At 32.6% G+C, this 14461-nt stretch overlaps 1 protein-coding gene across 3 annotated transcripts in view; it reads right to left on the reverse strand.

Annotated features, from left to right (window-relative positions):
• The window catches only part of LOC122714713, a 151981-nt gene that overhangs the window by 56064 nt on the left and 81456 nt on the right, over positions 1–14461 (reverse strand). For all 3 annotated transcript variants that reach the window (XM_043936320.1, XM_043936318.1, XM_043936319.1), the window contains exon 2: positions 14182–14217. The gene's annotated coding sequence lies outside the window, so the exon portion shown is untranslated. The remainder of the gene's footprint in view (positions 1–14181; positions 14218–14461) is intronic.

Here is a 14461-nt window from a genome sequence, read left to right on the forward strand (position 1 = left end):
GGTCCTTTTAAATCATTTTATTTTCTTGCTATAATATTTCATCTTTGACTTTATCAAAATTGTCTAGATAAATATCCAACGTTTATCCCAATGAAAGTTGAATTTTAAAGAAACTTTGAATTTCTTCTTCAATCGTGAAATTTTCAATAACGTTTATATTTCTTTGTTACCCAATGTTACTTTTATCGTCATATTTTTTTTATTTCTATATTGTCTCGTTCTCAATAAATATTCAAAAAAAGGAGGGAAGGAGGAGGGGAAGAATTTTTATAATTTCGTCGACCGGAAACCGCAAGACCTCAATAGGATTCGTTAGTTATGATTAACAATGACCACACGTTTCCACGAAGTAAATCTCCGCCTGGACTTTTGCCTACTGGCAACGAAAACGGCAGTGATTCCTTCCGTCTCAAGGAATCCCTCCAATAGAGCGAGGAGGAAGCCAACATCTGTAATAGAAGCGAGGAACAAAAGCGGAATCTTGCGATCTTGCGGCCGCTTCGTTAAGGATTGGCACTTCTCTCAGCATTGCTTATTCATTCGATTTGACAAACGTGCTTGGAAACGTCTATAACGACGCGATTGTTTCACGATTGTGAGAGACGTGCATCTTGTTGAAATTGTTTAAAGGACACGTTGAGAGAAATCATTATATATCACATTATAAAATATATTCTATATTTCTATTACGAAAGAAATGTACGTTTGAATATCGATGCAATATTTGATTTTTTCGTATCTGTGCTCTTAATATAATTTCTGATAATTCAAATAAATATTTTTACATTTGAAATTCTGTTCTCAGATTTTTTTTTTTTTTATACGAAAAGACGAAGGAAGAAAGAATTTTATCGAGACGAGAAATCGTTGAAACTTTCCCAAGTTTGCTCCTCGAGCCTAATCTTCAACGGAACTGGTCAAAGAACCGCTTGTTCCGCTCGAATCGTCTATATCCTCTTGGTTCGCTTCATCAGCGACTCGAACGTTCAGAGATCTCGTTAATGACATCGTTCGTAACTCTGTTCCTTCGATCAGACTATTAGCTTCTAACGAATGGTCGGATTGCGCCAGTCCACCTCTCTGCTCGATCGTCCTTAATCGATCCTTATCGCGCTCGATGGCCTTCCACTATTCGTCCCCCGAAACTCGATACTTGGGCCAACTCTCTCTTCGACAATATCTCCGTTGATATGGACCTATCGTGATTGAACTTGGCAATTGTTCGATGGCGTTTCGCTCGCCGTTTCAAGCGTTTTGAAATTATTGATAATCGAGAAGTTTCTTGGAAATATTATTTTATTATTTATTTATTTATTTATTTGCGGCAGTAAAGGTGAAATGAAAAGAGAGAGAGAGAGAGAGAGAGAGAGAAAAATACGAAAAATAATATGGATAAAAGGTTTTCGCGTGATTGGAATCCGTGGCGGGCGACCCCGGGCCGGGGTTCACATACCTTTCGCCAAGGCTCCTCTTTGCTTTCTTCCTTTATTGTTCCTTTTTTACTTGATATTGGAAGTGTATATTTAATAACGATTAGAATATGAAAATATATACGAATCAACGTGATCTTTATTAGTTTAATTGAATTAAAACTGAATCTTTTTTTGTTTTCCTATATATTTAATAGTTAGAAGTGTTTAAAAATGGAACGAGATCAAGGTAGTCGATTCGATTCGAATTCAAAGTTTTCGTAAATGCAATTCAAAAGAGAAAAATTCATGGAATGGAGCTAGCAAACATGCAGGAATATCACATCACGCCTTAGTTCCGACAGATTCGAACTGATTCGAAACTATACTTTTTCTCGCCCCCCTCGATACAGTTCGAAGATTTGCCGTTTATTTTTCTTTCGCTTTGGCTGGCTTCTCGTCGTTCTCGTGAGCGGAGGATCATCTCTTGTTCAAGGAGAAAGCTTTCCCGAGGAGGGAGATCCGGAAACGAAATCCAACTGTCACGCGTAGAATGGGATAACGGAATACCTTTCCATCTTTCAACGTCTGTGATTTTCAATTTTATTTCACAGTTCAAACTTTCTTCCTGCCCATTTTTCGCGATCAATGCGCGAAACCATTTTGAATGATTTTTATCGAAATTTTTATTCATGGAATTTGGAATCTCTTATCTAATGATAAATGCGTGCCACTTGTAATACAATTCAAGATACAAATATTCCTAGATTTCCTCTCTCTCGTCGTCCATCTATTCTTTTATTCATATGATAAAAATTTCTTGTCTTCTCGTCAAAATTTTTCGAATTGAATGTTTTGTTTATACGGTTGTTAAAAATATTATCAAAAATAGAAAAAAATCGAGTCTGGATGAAATTGACGAGCGTTCTTTTTTCGCAGAAAAATATTCGCTTTTATATCCATTTTGAACTTTCTTTGTTCCGATTGATGGATACCATTTTTCTATCGTAATGAAGAATCCATGAAAACCAAAAAAGAAAAAAAAAAACGAAATGGGAATAACACACGATCGATGCAATTTCTCGTTTCCATTTTCCTATTCTTGCAGTTTCGATTAAAATTTCTATAAAGAGCCAACCTAACCGAAAAAATATATATATAAATATTGGGAAAAGGAAAAGAATGTTTGCTGTACACGAGATAATGTATCGTATGTACACGTGTGACAGGTGGTAAATCAGTCTGTTTGATATGTTCGATGAAACTTCGCCAAGTGTTATTGTGATGTTTTATGAAGACATAGGGGAGAGACACAGAGAGTAGGGTAGAGTGATTTATTGGCGAGATATTGTAACACAAACGGGACGGTAATGGCCGTGTAACAGGCTGTCCAAAGTGACGTTGATACAAACAGTTTATAATTCGGTCATCGAGACCATTGGAAACTGGTACTCTATTAATTTCACCCAGGTACCCACGTTTAACCGTTTAATCTTATTCTAATCCCTCGTAGCGTATAAACGATCGCTTTACAAAATGAAACTGCAACGTATACCCTCTATTGGGTTCGTTTCGCAATTAATTTTGCGCGTTAAATTTAAGAGAAATTTGATAATTATTCGCAAAAGAGGTATTGTTTCTCGATTTTGATGATTTTTTTTTAACATACATCGCTGAAATCATCGTATAGCGAAGATTTTATTCGTTCAAAAAAGCTATTTTTCTTTGAAATCAGATTAATTTTAATCAGGTTAGTTTATAACTAGAGATAATTGTAATGGAAAAATTACCTTGGCTAACGGTTAAATTTTTAACCTAATTAATTTATTCGAAATTAAACTAGGAATTAACGAATAAATTAATCCATTATTTCAAACAAAAATTTATTTTCTAACTTCGTTATATTAGTTTGAATTAGGTTAATTGTTAAATAAAAGCTTCGCAATATATTCGTTTGATTTTTTTAAAAAATATTGAAAAGTCAATTGAAGGGTGATATATATTTTTATAAACATTTACAAAAATTTATTTATCAATGTCTAATTTTTTTAGGTTAATAACTTTTCAATAAACAACAATTGTCAAATAAAAATTTCGCAACGACCTTGAAAAATATATTGGAAACTCATCGAAGGTATCTTTTTTATATTTTTTTTATAAACGTTTATCAGGAATCTTTTTTTTTTTTTTTTTTTTGAAATAACGAACAGAGAACGTTTCCCAAAAAATAATAAACGAACGGTAGACGATCGAAAATAATTTCGATTTGGGAGCAAATAATTCTCGATAAGGGGCAAGTAAAGTTGTGTACGTGTAATATCGAAGCCAATGAATGTATAATGAAGTTCTTGTTTAGATCCGCGATGAGGTATATTAATAGGATTCCACGAGGCGAAAATTCCATCGGGATGGAAAAACAGCGACGAGATAACAACAATTGAATACGATTAAACGGGGCAATTTCAAACGATTATGACGGTAAAATTACTCGACCATGATTTTATGAAAGCACATCGAGTTTATAATACTAATAACGCGCCCGTTTCTCAACAACTCGTTATTGATTTTAAATAGAATTGGAGTATAAATCGTGTGTGGCGAACGATGGAAAATAGAATAAGTTGGTCAGATTTAGTTGGTTTTTTTTTTTTTTTTTTTTTGTTTGGATTCAATCATAATTTTAATGATGAAGAGTAATGGAAATTTAAGTTTCGATGAATCACGATGAAAGTTGTATAAATCAAGCGTTGGTCTGACTCGATTCGAAAACTTCTAATTCTAATTATAATTTTAACGACTGTTATATCATTTTTCATTTTATTTATTGTTGAGAACGGTTATTGTTGGAGTCTTATCTGTCAGATAAGAGAAAAGGATCTCGTTTTCTTGATAAAAATAGGAAGAAATAACTTCAGCTCCAATTGCGAGAGAATTTCTTTCTTTCATTTTCCTCTTCCAAGCTATGTATCATTGAGGCAAAGAATAAGAAAAGAATTCAGAATTGTAAAAATAATATTCAAATATTTGTTTTTCCAATATTATTCGATTTCATATCAAGTTATATATATATATGTATATTATAGAAAGAATTGAAATATTAATATTGCCATTTAAAATTTCCTTTAAATTCCAATCTCCTTCTATACATTCTCCTAGGAATAATATTTCAACATTCCCTTTTTCCCAATACTATCAATGATTTCATCATAAATTATAAATATCTATATTACACAAAAATAACAAATCCAGAATTCAAATATTAATATTTCTTTAAATTCCAACATCCTTCTAAGAATAATATTCCAATATCCATCTTTTCCAAACATGACTTCACAAATTATAAATATGTACATACACTGTACAAAATAACAAATCTAGAATTCAAATATTAATATTCCAATTAGTCTACTACCAAGACTTCATCATAAATTATATACATTGTACGAAATAACAAAAATCCATAATTCACATATTAATACTTAAAATTTCCTTAATCCTTTTAAAAATGACATACCAACATCCCTTTTCCACATACTACCATATCACTTCATCACAAATTATAAACATACACGTTGCACAAAATAACACAAATCCAGAAGTCACACATTCACGATATTCAATCCCTTTAAAAATATCCTTAAAAAATTTCAATCTCCTCCCATAATTACGTTCACGCATTTTAAATAATATTTCCTAAAAAAAAGGGTGTATTATACCCTCCCCTAACGTCAGAGAATCGATTTAATCGAATTTCTCTCCTCATTATAATTTTTTTTCTGCTAAATCTGATTTTATTGATCTTCTTCTTTCATTTTATTTTTATATTATTATATATTTATTTTATTTCTTCTTTTATATTATTTTTTTATTATATTACATTATATTATATATTATATTTTTATATTATTATATATTTATTTTATTTCTTCTTTTATTTTATTTTAAATAATATACTAAGTGTCGAAATATTCGAAATAGAAAAGGATATATGATTCTTGGAAAGGATTAATATCAACAGATGAACGTGATCCTTGGTACGAAGAATAATTTCACGGATCGTAAACTGTGACAACTCGTGAGGAACTCGTTTTTTCTCTTCTTTCACACCGAAACGCGGGGGATCATGATGAAGCGAGGCGTGTGTCGGCGCCGTTAACTCGGGGAGGAAAGGGGGGGAGAGAAGAGTCGAGGAATGCGCGATTCTTGCTAATTGCGCGAGTTAACTCGAATTAAGCGGCCGTTGAGCCGTTTCCATAAATTTCGGGCCAAGTTTAGACCGTAATTCCCCGCGTTAAAAGCAATCAACATTTTGACCTGAAATGAAATGAAAATTATCACTTAATTGTAAACAATTATCCGCATAAAGTTATTGAATTACGTTGAGAAATTTATAATTGGCTATTTTTTTGAAATTTTCGATCCAGGCAGACTCTCCAGATATTCAAGAGTTTTAACGTGTATGATGATGGCGGAGCTCGTTTTTGTTTTCGATGAATTTTTCTCGAATGGTTCCTCCTTTCAGAACTTTGAAGTATATTTAATCGAATTCTTATAATTTCTTTTCTGCGCTAAATCTGATTTTGTCGATCTTCTTCTTTTATTTTAAATAATATACAAAGTGTCGAAATAGTTGTAGAAAAGGATACATGATTCTTGGAAAGGATCGATATGCATAGATATTTATATCATCTTTTATGATAATAGAAACAAAAATATTCTATTTTTCACAAGATAGAAAAGATGGAATCGTTATACTTGAACAATATCGTAGAGATTTGTGACGAGAATATTTCCCCCGATATTTCTTTGGAAAATAGTTTGCAAAATAATTGTATCCAGAGATTCGAATTCAATACACTTTGAAGAAGGAGAGAGACAAATTATTGGAGAAGAAAAAGTTGAAGAGTTCGAATACACCCATCCTCGAAACTTTCTTCTTTCTTCAAAACTATTTTTGAATATATTTTCCTTCGCTCTTCTCCCCTATCATGCTTGCACAATGCTATCTTTCGAAATTCGATTTCTCAGATACCCTTTTCCCCCTTTATCCCCTCTTTATATTCACGCTTTTCCAGGAAGCCAAGAGCAGAGGTTTTGGAGGCGTTAATGGAGGGTTGGTTCGAGCAGAAGAATAATCCAAGCGCCTTCGTCGAGATAAATCATTAACAAGAGCTGAGGGATAATTGTAACCTTCTTAATTGAGCCATTGAGCCCTCGTTGATGATAAAAATCTCAATCGTGTTAAACTTGTATATCGAATATATACAAAAAATTACGAGAGATTGGAATGATTGGAATTCGACTGGATCTCGACTGAGAATTTAATGAAATCGGGTATAAGTAAAAATTCGAGACAAAGAAAGAAACTTATTATGATTTATATGAATTATAATATGAAAGAAGGGAGATTAATTCGAATAATTCGATTGGGAATCTGTTCAGCTTTGGAATCCGAGCTTAGGAACGAATTTAATTAATATTATTTATATTATTTTTATTTAAACCAGATTATTTATTGAAACCAGAGTTGGAAACAATTAGTAAATAAAATATTTCCGATTCTATAATAATAATAATATTCAATTCACGTAAATTATATTAAAGTTGAATTATTCGATTTTATCTCGAGGGAGAGTCCATTGAAATGAAAATTGGAAAAAATTTGGAATAAAGTCGGGAAAAAAATATTGGACATTTGAAATATCTCGATTCGACATCGACATCGATTACACGTGAAGAAAAGTGACACGAGTCCGTGGATCTCGAGTGGAAATACGAGGAAGATTACACGAAGATCGGATTATCCGTGTGAAATAATCCTTGGTACTTTGGAATAATGAGGATCGGTGGAAAAGGGCTGAATCGAACAAGGGCTGCCCTGTTCCGTTATTCCGCGAAGAAACATGATTCAGGATTATGTAAGGCACGATAATGAACGGTGATCGAGAGTCTTGTCTTCGATGATTATGGATGCTCTCGTTTGTGAACGAGCGCACGCGGGACGTGGTTCGTATCAATCGATTGTGTAATGGATTGTGCAGTTATATAAATTAATATCGTAATTACGCGAAAGCGGTTGTAAAGTGGAACCGATGTTTTGTAAGAAAAATGTCTTATAGAAACGTGTATAAATTATAATTAATAAATTTTGTGACTTTTTTTTTATTGCGAGAATTATTAAACGGGTGATTCTAATTGTGTGGTTAATTCCATTCAAAATTATATATGGATACGTTGTTGTTAAATTGGATTAGAAGAGCTCTTGGCACGCGAATCCTTCTCAACGGGCTGGCTTTATCGCGTGGCTGAATGAAATACGAGCCATAATGGCACATTGTGCCATGCCACCGTTCGGTTAGCTCGGCTTCGCCCATAATAATCTTTATCGTTAATTCTAGACCAGATGTACGCTCCCCCTCCCACCCATCAACTTCCTTCTCACTCGTGCTTTCAACGTGGTTCGATCAAGCCTGAATCGATCTAACCTAACCTCTTTCCGGAACAGAACGTCTTAAGACACGTTCAACTCTGTCGGATAATTAGAGAGTGAATTGACCAGCAGCCAGTAACAGTTCGAATTATATTTCCGTGAAAGTGAAATTCGAATTCACTCGAGCGGCGTTCATCGACGCGAACTAATGAATTTCAACAAATTTGAGCGTATCCAAGCACCGATTCAATTGTTAATCCTCCAAATTTTTTGAATAATCGAGTGAAACGATCGATCGATCTAGAATTCGAAAAGCGAAAGTGAACGTTGCTTTTGGAGAATGATATTAGCACACGTAACTCCTCATTTTCTCCTACAATCGCTTCTAGAATCTTTAAAATAAAATATCTATCATGAATATAGATAATTAATTAGCAAAATTATCGAAAATTATCGACGATTCTAGTGGAAAAAAATCGTATAAAATGAAATTCGAATCCCTGATCATTTTCTAATCTGAATGTTCACCGATGCGAGCATCGAACGATGTGAATTTCGACCAAGAGCAGAAATTTCTGAAGCTACGAGCAGATTGGAGGGAATCGAAGTGGGGAATCGATACGCGCAACACGGTTGGTTACGCGCCACGAATTCTGCAAGAGGGGACGGGAGGAGGGAAGGGCGGATATGGAAGTTGAGTAAGGGGGGGACGAGGAGGGGGGTGTGAATGGAGTCCAAGCTGAAGAACGCAAGGTACGCATTGATTCTGCGGACCAGTGGCTTGTTACAGCTCTTCGCCCTTGTAAATTAAGCTCTATTATTATCTCAAGCATCCCCGGCTTGCCGGAATTTCAAGCACGGTGCGTGGATCAAGTGCCTCGGTGCGCATCGTCCTCTCCACTTTCCCCCCCCTTCCCTATTTTCCTATTTTAAATTTTAAAAACAATTCGTAGTTTTTTTTCTTTTCGAATATTATTGTTCATTTTTTTTTTTTTTTTAATTATCGTCCGTTTCTTTTGCTTTCTAGAATTGCTCGAATATATATATTTTTTTTTTAATTAAGAAATTGGTTCTCTGTCCGAAGCTTTCGTGAACATTTTTTTCACGGATAAGGAGAATTCAGGGGTTTGAAAAGTTAAATTGGATTAAAGAGATTTCGAAATTAGGAGTGGCGAAAGAAAACTTTGTTCGAAAGAAAAGTTTTTTTTCCTCTCTCACCCTTTTAACTATTTTTTTTTTTTTTTTTTGCAAATTCTTTCACTTGTCGAGAAATATATATATATATATAGGTGTAAAAAACATGGAACGAAAGAAGATTAAAAATTATCTCCACTTTTTTAAATGATATTCGAGCTCGAGCATTTTTATCCCTCTTCTACCTCCTATATTTTTTCATCCAACACCATTTCCATCACCATTTCTTTCATCGAAATCCCTTCGCAAATTTCTTCTTTTCAAAGCTCGATATCCTTTACATTAATCGTTACTCAACTCATCCTTTAATCCCTTAACGCCTTTGAACTTCGTAACCCGCTCCCTTATTCGTGGAACCATCGTGTTTAAAGTAATCACCCGTCAATTCACGCTTGTCATCGTAACATTCCTAGTTTAATTTCACGATCTTTTCCAAAGATGTTCCTCTTTTAAAAAAAATGTTGAACACAAATTCTTAAAATTCATTTTCGATTTTACGAGAATTGGAAAACATTTCTCTCCACGATTTCGCAGTGTATTTATTCAACAATTAAAATAAATCATCTTTCGTGAAGAATAAAAGATTCTTCGTCTCTTTTACGTAACACATGACTCCTTTTCTAATTATCAAAGAAGATTTAAACTTTAACTTCCTTCGTATCTTGTTTTATTCTCTGTATATTTTTCCTTATGTCAATAGTTCTCAATTTCTTCATTAAATAAAATTCTCTCTCTCGAATTAATCTCTTAATGAAAATCAAATTATTTTATTTCACATAAATTTGAGGTATAATATAAGTATAAATAATAGGAAACTATTAATATGAATACAGGATTTTATTAAAATTTTAGATTCTCTATTTGATCGAAAAAATAACGAAGACAATATCTAATAAATTTTAAATTGTCCTACAGGATCGAAATATGGCATACTTCGATATTGAAAATAAAATTTGTAAATTTGTAGATAAATTTTATACAATAGCAATCCAAGTCTCATTAATGATAATCACTGGTTGAGAACCTCTGTCACAATTGATTATATACATAGAATCTATTATCCAATGTTTCATCTCGTTCATCGTTAAAATACGATGATCTTTCTCTTACTTTTAAAACGAGAAATAATCGCAATACAAAAGAAATTCTATTTTATGGTCGATGCATATTTCACGTGACTTTGTACGATCCGTTAGATTTGCATGCATTTTTAACGACAGGGCGCGTATACCGGTGTGCAATTTCGCTAATGGAAACACGTATAAATTCACGATGTAATGCGGCGTCGTTATAATTTTGATGACGCGATGCAATTCAATTTAGGTTATTTAGGTTTACACTTAGGCGCCCTCTATATCAACTATTGGAGATCTAACGTAAAGCGAATAGCAATGCTATTCAAGTATATATAATAACAAGATCTCGTTTCGATTCGTGAATACGTCACGTACATTATACTGTTATAAATTAACGATAGGAATTTGTGTGGTGGCGTCAACAGATGGATGAAATGACAGATGATTAATGGAATATGGATTTGAATAATTACTTCGATGTAATCCATCATTTATTTGTTTATTCGCTTGGATTATTATAATTATCATTATCGTAATTATTATTGTATCAAGACCACCATATACGAATAAAATAGGAACAAATAACGATAAATATTCAAAGGATACCGTGGCTTAAGGGATAGAGGTCTAGCTTTTGAATCGAAAAATCGCGAGTTCGAATCTCACTTGGGACAGTCTATCATTTTTTCTTCGATTTTTAATCATTTAATCGTTACAAATGAAATCAAAATTTCAATCATCTCGATTTTTAATTAAAAACATTAAATGTTGAAGTGAAATTTTAATATTTGTTCTCGATATCTTCGTCATGTATCGATCCTTATAATCCCCTTTTTCCTTCAATCGTCTATCCCGTTTCTATACTTAATTTATCTTAATTAATTGTAAAATCACATCGAGATCGCGAAACGAGAATTAGTCTCGATTCCCCCAATTAAGAACTCGAAGCTAGTTAACCAATGAGGGATCTCTCTCTCCTCCTCTTACCAAAGATATCTCTCAAACAAGATTTGTTAAACTATCAAAAGTTGGAGATCGACGAAGATCCGCGGTACAACAGTATATCTCTCTTTCTCTCTCTCTCACCTGCTAAAGGGATTTAATTTGCTACGAAACCAGACTTCTCTCTCTCTATAGATATATATGTAAGTTCGATTCCAAAGTATCAAATCGAACGAAGATTCGTTGTGTTGCGGGAACTTCGAAAAGAGGAAACTAATATATTCGCGTTAAATCTCTCTTGATTCGAGTTTCGTGAAATGAGAGAGAGATAGATATTATACATCAAGATTATTAATATCTTGGAAACCTAAATTCCAAGTGAAGTTGTGTACCGGTGAAATTTCGATCGAGCATCGTTCACCTGGCCCACTCCAACAACTCGAGCTAATTCCTCCCCCTCGATTTTCCAGTGGGGAGCGTGTTTGATCCCCTCGTTTATTAATCCGATAATAAGAATCTGATCGAAAATGAGGGATGGAGAGGAGAAGCGGTTCACGGAGATTGTTTAGAGAGAAATTTCGAACCGCGATTAGATAGAAATTCGTGGTAAAGTTTCTAGGAATTATAATTAACCATGGTGCAGGAATTGGAAATAAAATCGATATCGTTGGAAATTGTTGATGTTCCTGGAATTTTTCCCAAAGATATTCCGTTATTCGAGGACATCGTTGTCCTATTCTACGATGATTTGTAAAGGGACAATGGCGGTTGCCCGAACAATATAAAGTCGTCTTCTTCTTCTTCTACCGATCGCAAATGGTTAGATGATATTGTGCAAGATTCAGATAAGGAGGTGTGACAGAATGGAGTTGAAGCTTGCGACAAGATAGAAGGGTTTGGTGAAGCGGATGAATAATTCATTTTAACTCGAGGCCGAATTTTCTCAGCCGAATTAACATTTGTGAAACTTTGTGTCTCTTTGGTCTCTCCGTACTTTGCCTTTCACGATCCAGAAATATATATATATATGTGTGTATCCATTTTCTATCAAACACATTTGATCACGCGTTTAAACTCAACATATAAATTTTTTCTATCCATTTTCATTGTCCAATGATTACAATTTATATTTGAACCAAGTGGAACGTTTAAATAACATTTAAATAATGACAGAAATAATTCTCGAAAGGAGGGCAAATTGTAGAAACCGAGTTTCCCCTAATTGCGAGTATATCTTCTAATTTCCACGACGCGCAGCTCGACTTTTCAATTTCATTTAATCATCAATGTCGAGCAAAGATACCGATTTAACGGTTTCCGGTTTGAGGGAAATGGAGAACTTTCGAACAAGGAATTCGTCGCGACAAACTTGCTCCTCCTATTAATAATTCAACATGGTTGTTCCATCTCGAAGAATCTTTACCTCGTCCCCTTATAATACTATATAAATATATATCGTGGATTTGACATCGCCTCTTTTGTGTTTGTATTCCATTTCATTCTATTTCGTGAATAGAAATGTATCGATACGTAGATATAAATAATTATATCTTAATATCATTATCCATAGTAAAACATCGATTATGTTAAAATTTGATGGACGAAAAAATTCATTTTCAAGGAGATTGTTTCGTTTCTTTTCCATTCTTTTTTTTTTTTTTNTTTTTTTTTTTTTTTTCTTTCTCGTCGACAATCCAACGTCCAGTGACGAGACGTGGATTGGCACGATGACTGTCCCGGCTGCAAATGCAAATCTGTTACACGATGTAAATCGGGCGAGCAACGCGAAAATAATGTCAACTGTGACTGATCGTATCCACGGATCGATAATCGGATAAAGAGATATCACCACAAGCGTCACGCGTCTAATACTTCATATGTATGGATACATGTGTATGTATATATGTGTGTATATATTCAAAATTATTAATATCTGTACTCACATCTGGTTGAAACGTTTGAATATATCTAACTGCATGTATCTAAAATATGGTAGAAAAATCTTGTCGTGTAAAATGTGTAAAATTTGTTTTTTTTTTTTTTATATCTAGATTATTTGTGGAATAAAAGCACGAAAGTAAGGAATTTAAATAATTTTTAAATTTTATAAATGGGAGGGAGAAAGAATAGAATATGAGGACGTGATTGAAAAATAAATAAATGTTAAAAATTTGAATAATTTTTACGATTAAATAGGGAGAAATATGGAAGAAGTAATTGTATTAAAGATAAATAAAAAGTAGTAAAAATTCAAAAGTTTGAATAATTTTTTAATCACAGACAAAATAAAAATATTGAAATATCGTTATGTGATGAATAAATAGGAAAAATCGTCGATTACATTTCTTTGAGAGTTGCAATTGACACTGGAAACCAGTGATATAATAAAATGTTATATAACGTTATACGTTATATTTTAAAGAGGATTCATAGTGGGAAGAAATAAGAAGTAAAAATTATTCACAGTGACGAATAAATTTTTGATATTAAACGATAAATTTTTCTTCTACGATGAATATCTTAAGAGAGAGTTTTTGGGATTCTATTTGATAATATTTAATATTCGTGGAAATATCGTGGCAGAACAATGATATAAATTTTTCGAAAATTTATATCATTTTAAACGCGTAATTGATTTCGAAAAAATGGCTTAATCTCTCCAATACATAAGAGGATTATACATAAATTGTATATAAATTATGGGAATAATCCTTAAGAGGATATTCCTTACTTCTATGATTTAATAATTTCGATAATTAATATCATTTTAATATTATTAAATTTTAATCCTAATGATACAAAATATTGAAATTATTATAATATGATATAATATCGTATTAATAATATTATTTAATAACTTTTCGAGAATCACTTTAAAAAATTATATATTCGTTCCCAACATTGTTAAAGATTTTTCCCATTTATTCGTTTAAACCATTCTTTCTTTTAGCATTTCACTTTTGCAGTTATGCCGTTGTTCTCTCAAACCATCGATATTCCCATTAAAGTTTCTCCTCCCCTCCTCTCTGAACTACTTCAAAATATGCAGATTATTCTTCGACTCGTAGTTACCAAACTCTTTATTTAAACAAGAATTAAAGCTTCTAAGTAATACCTCGTATTTTCTTACCTTGTCGTAAGCTGGACGATGATAACGATAATGCACCTGGAATCAAAAAAAAAAATAATAATAATAATAATTGCGATAATAATTATTATTTATTATTAGATCTACTTCTACGATATTTAAAAAAAAATAATAACAATAATTGCGATAATAATTATTATTTATTATTAGATCTACTTCTACGATATTTTAAAAAAAAAATAATAATAATTGCGATAATAATTATTATTTATTATTAAATCTACTTCTACGATATTTAAAAAAAAAATAATAATAATAATTG

Source organism: Apis laboriosa, unplaced genomic scaffold (genome assembly GCF_014066325.1).
Source record: "Apis laboriosa isolate Shangri-la unplaced genomic scaffold, ASM1406632v1 scaffold34_cov151, whole genome shotgun sequence".
NCBI lineage: Eukaryota > Metazoa > Arthropoda > Insecta > Hymenoptera > Apidae > Apis > Apis laboriosa.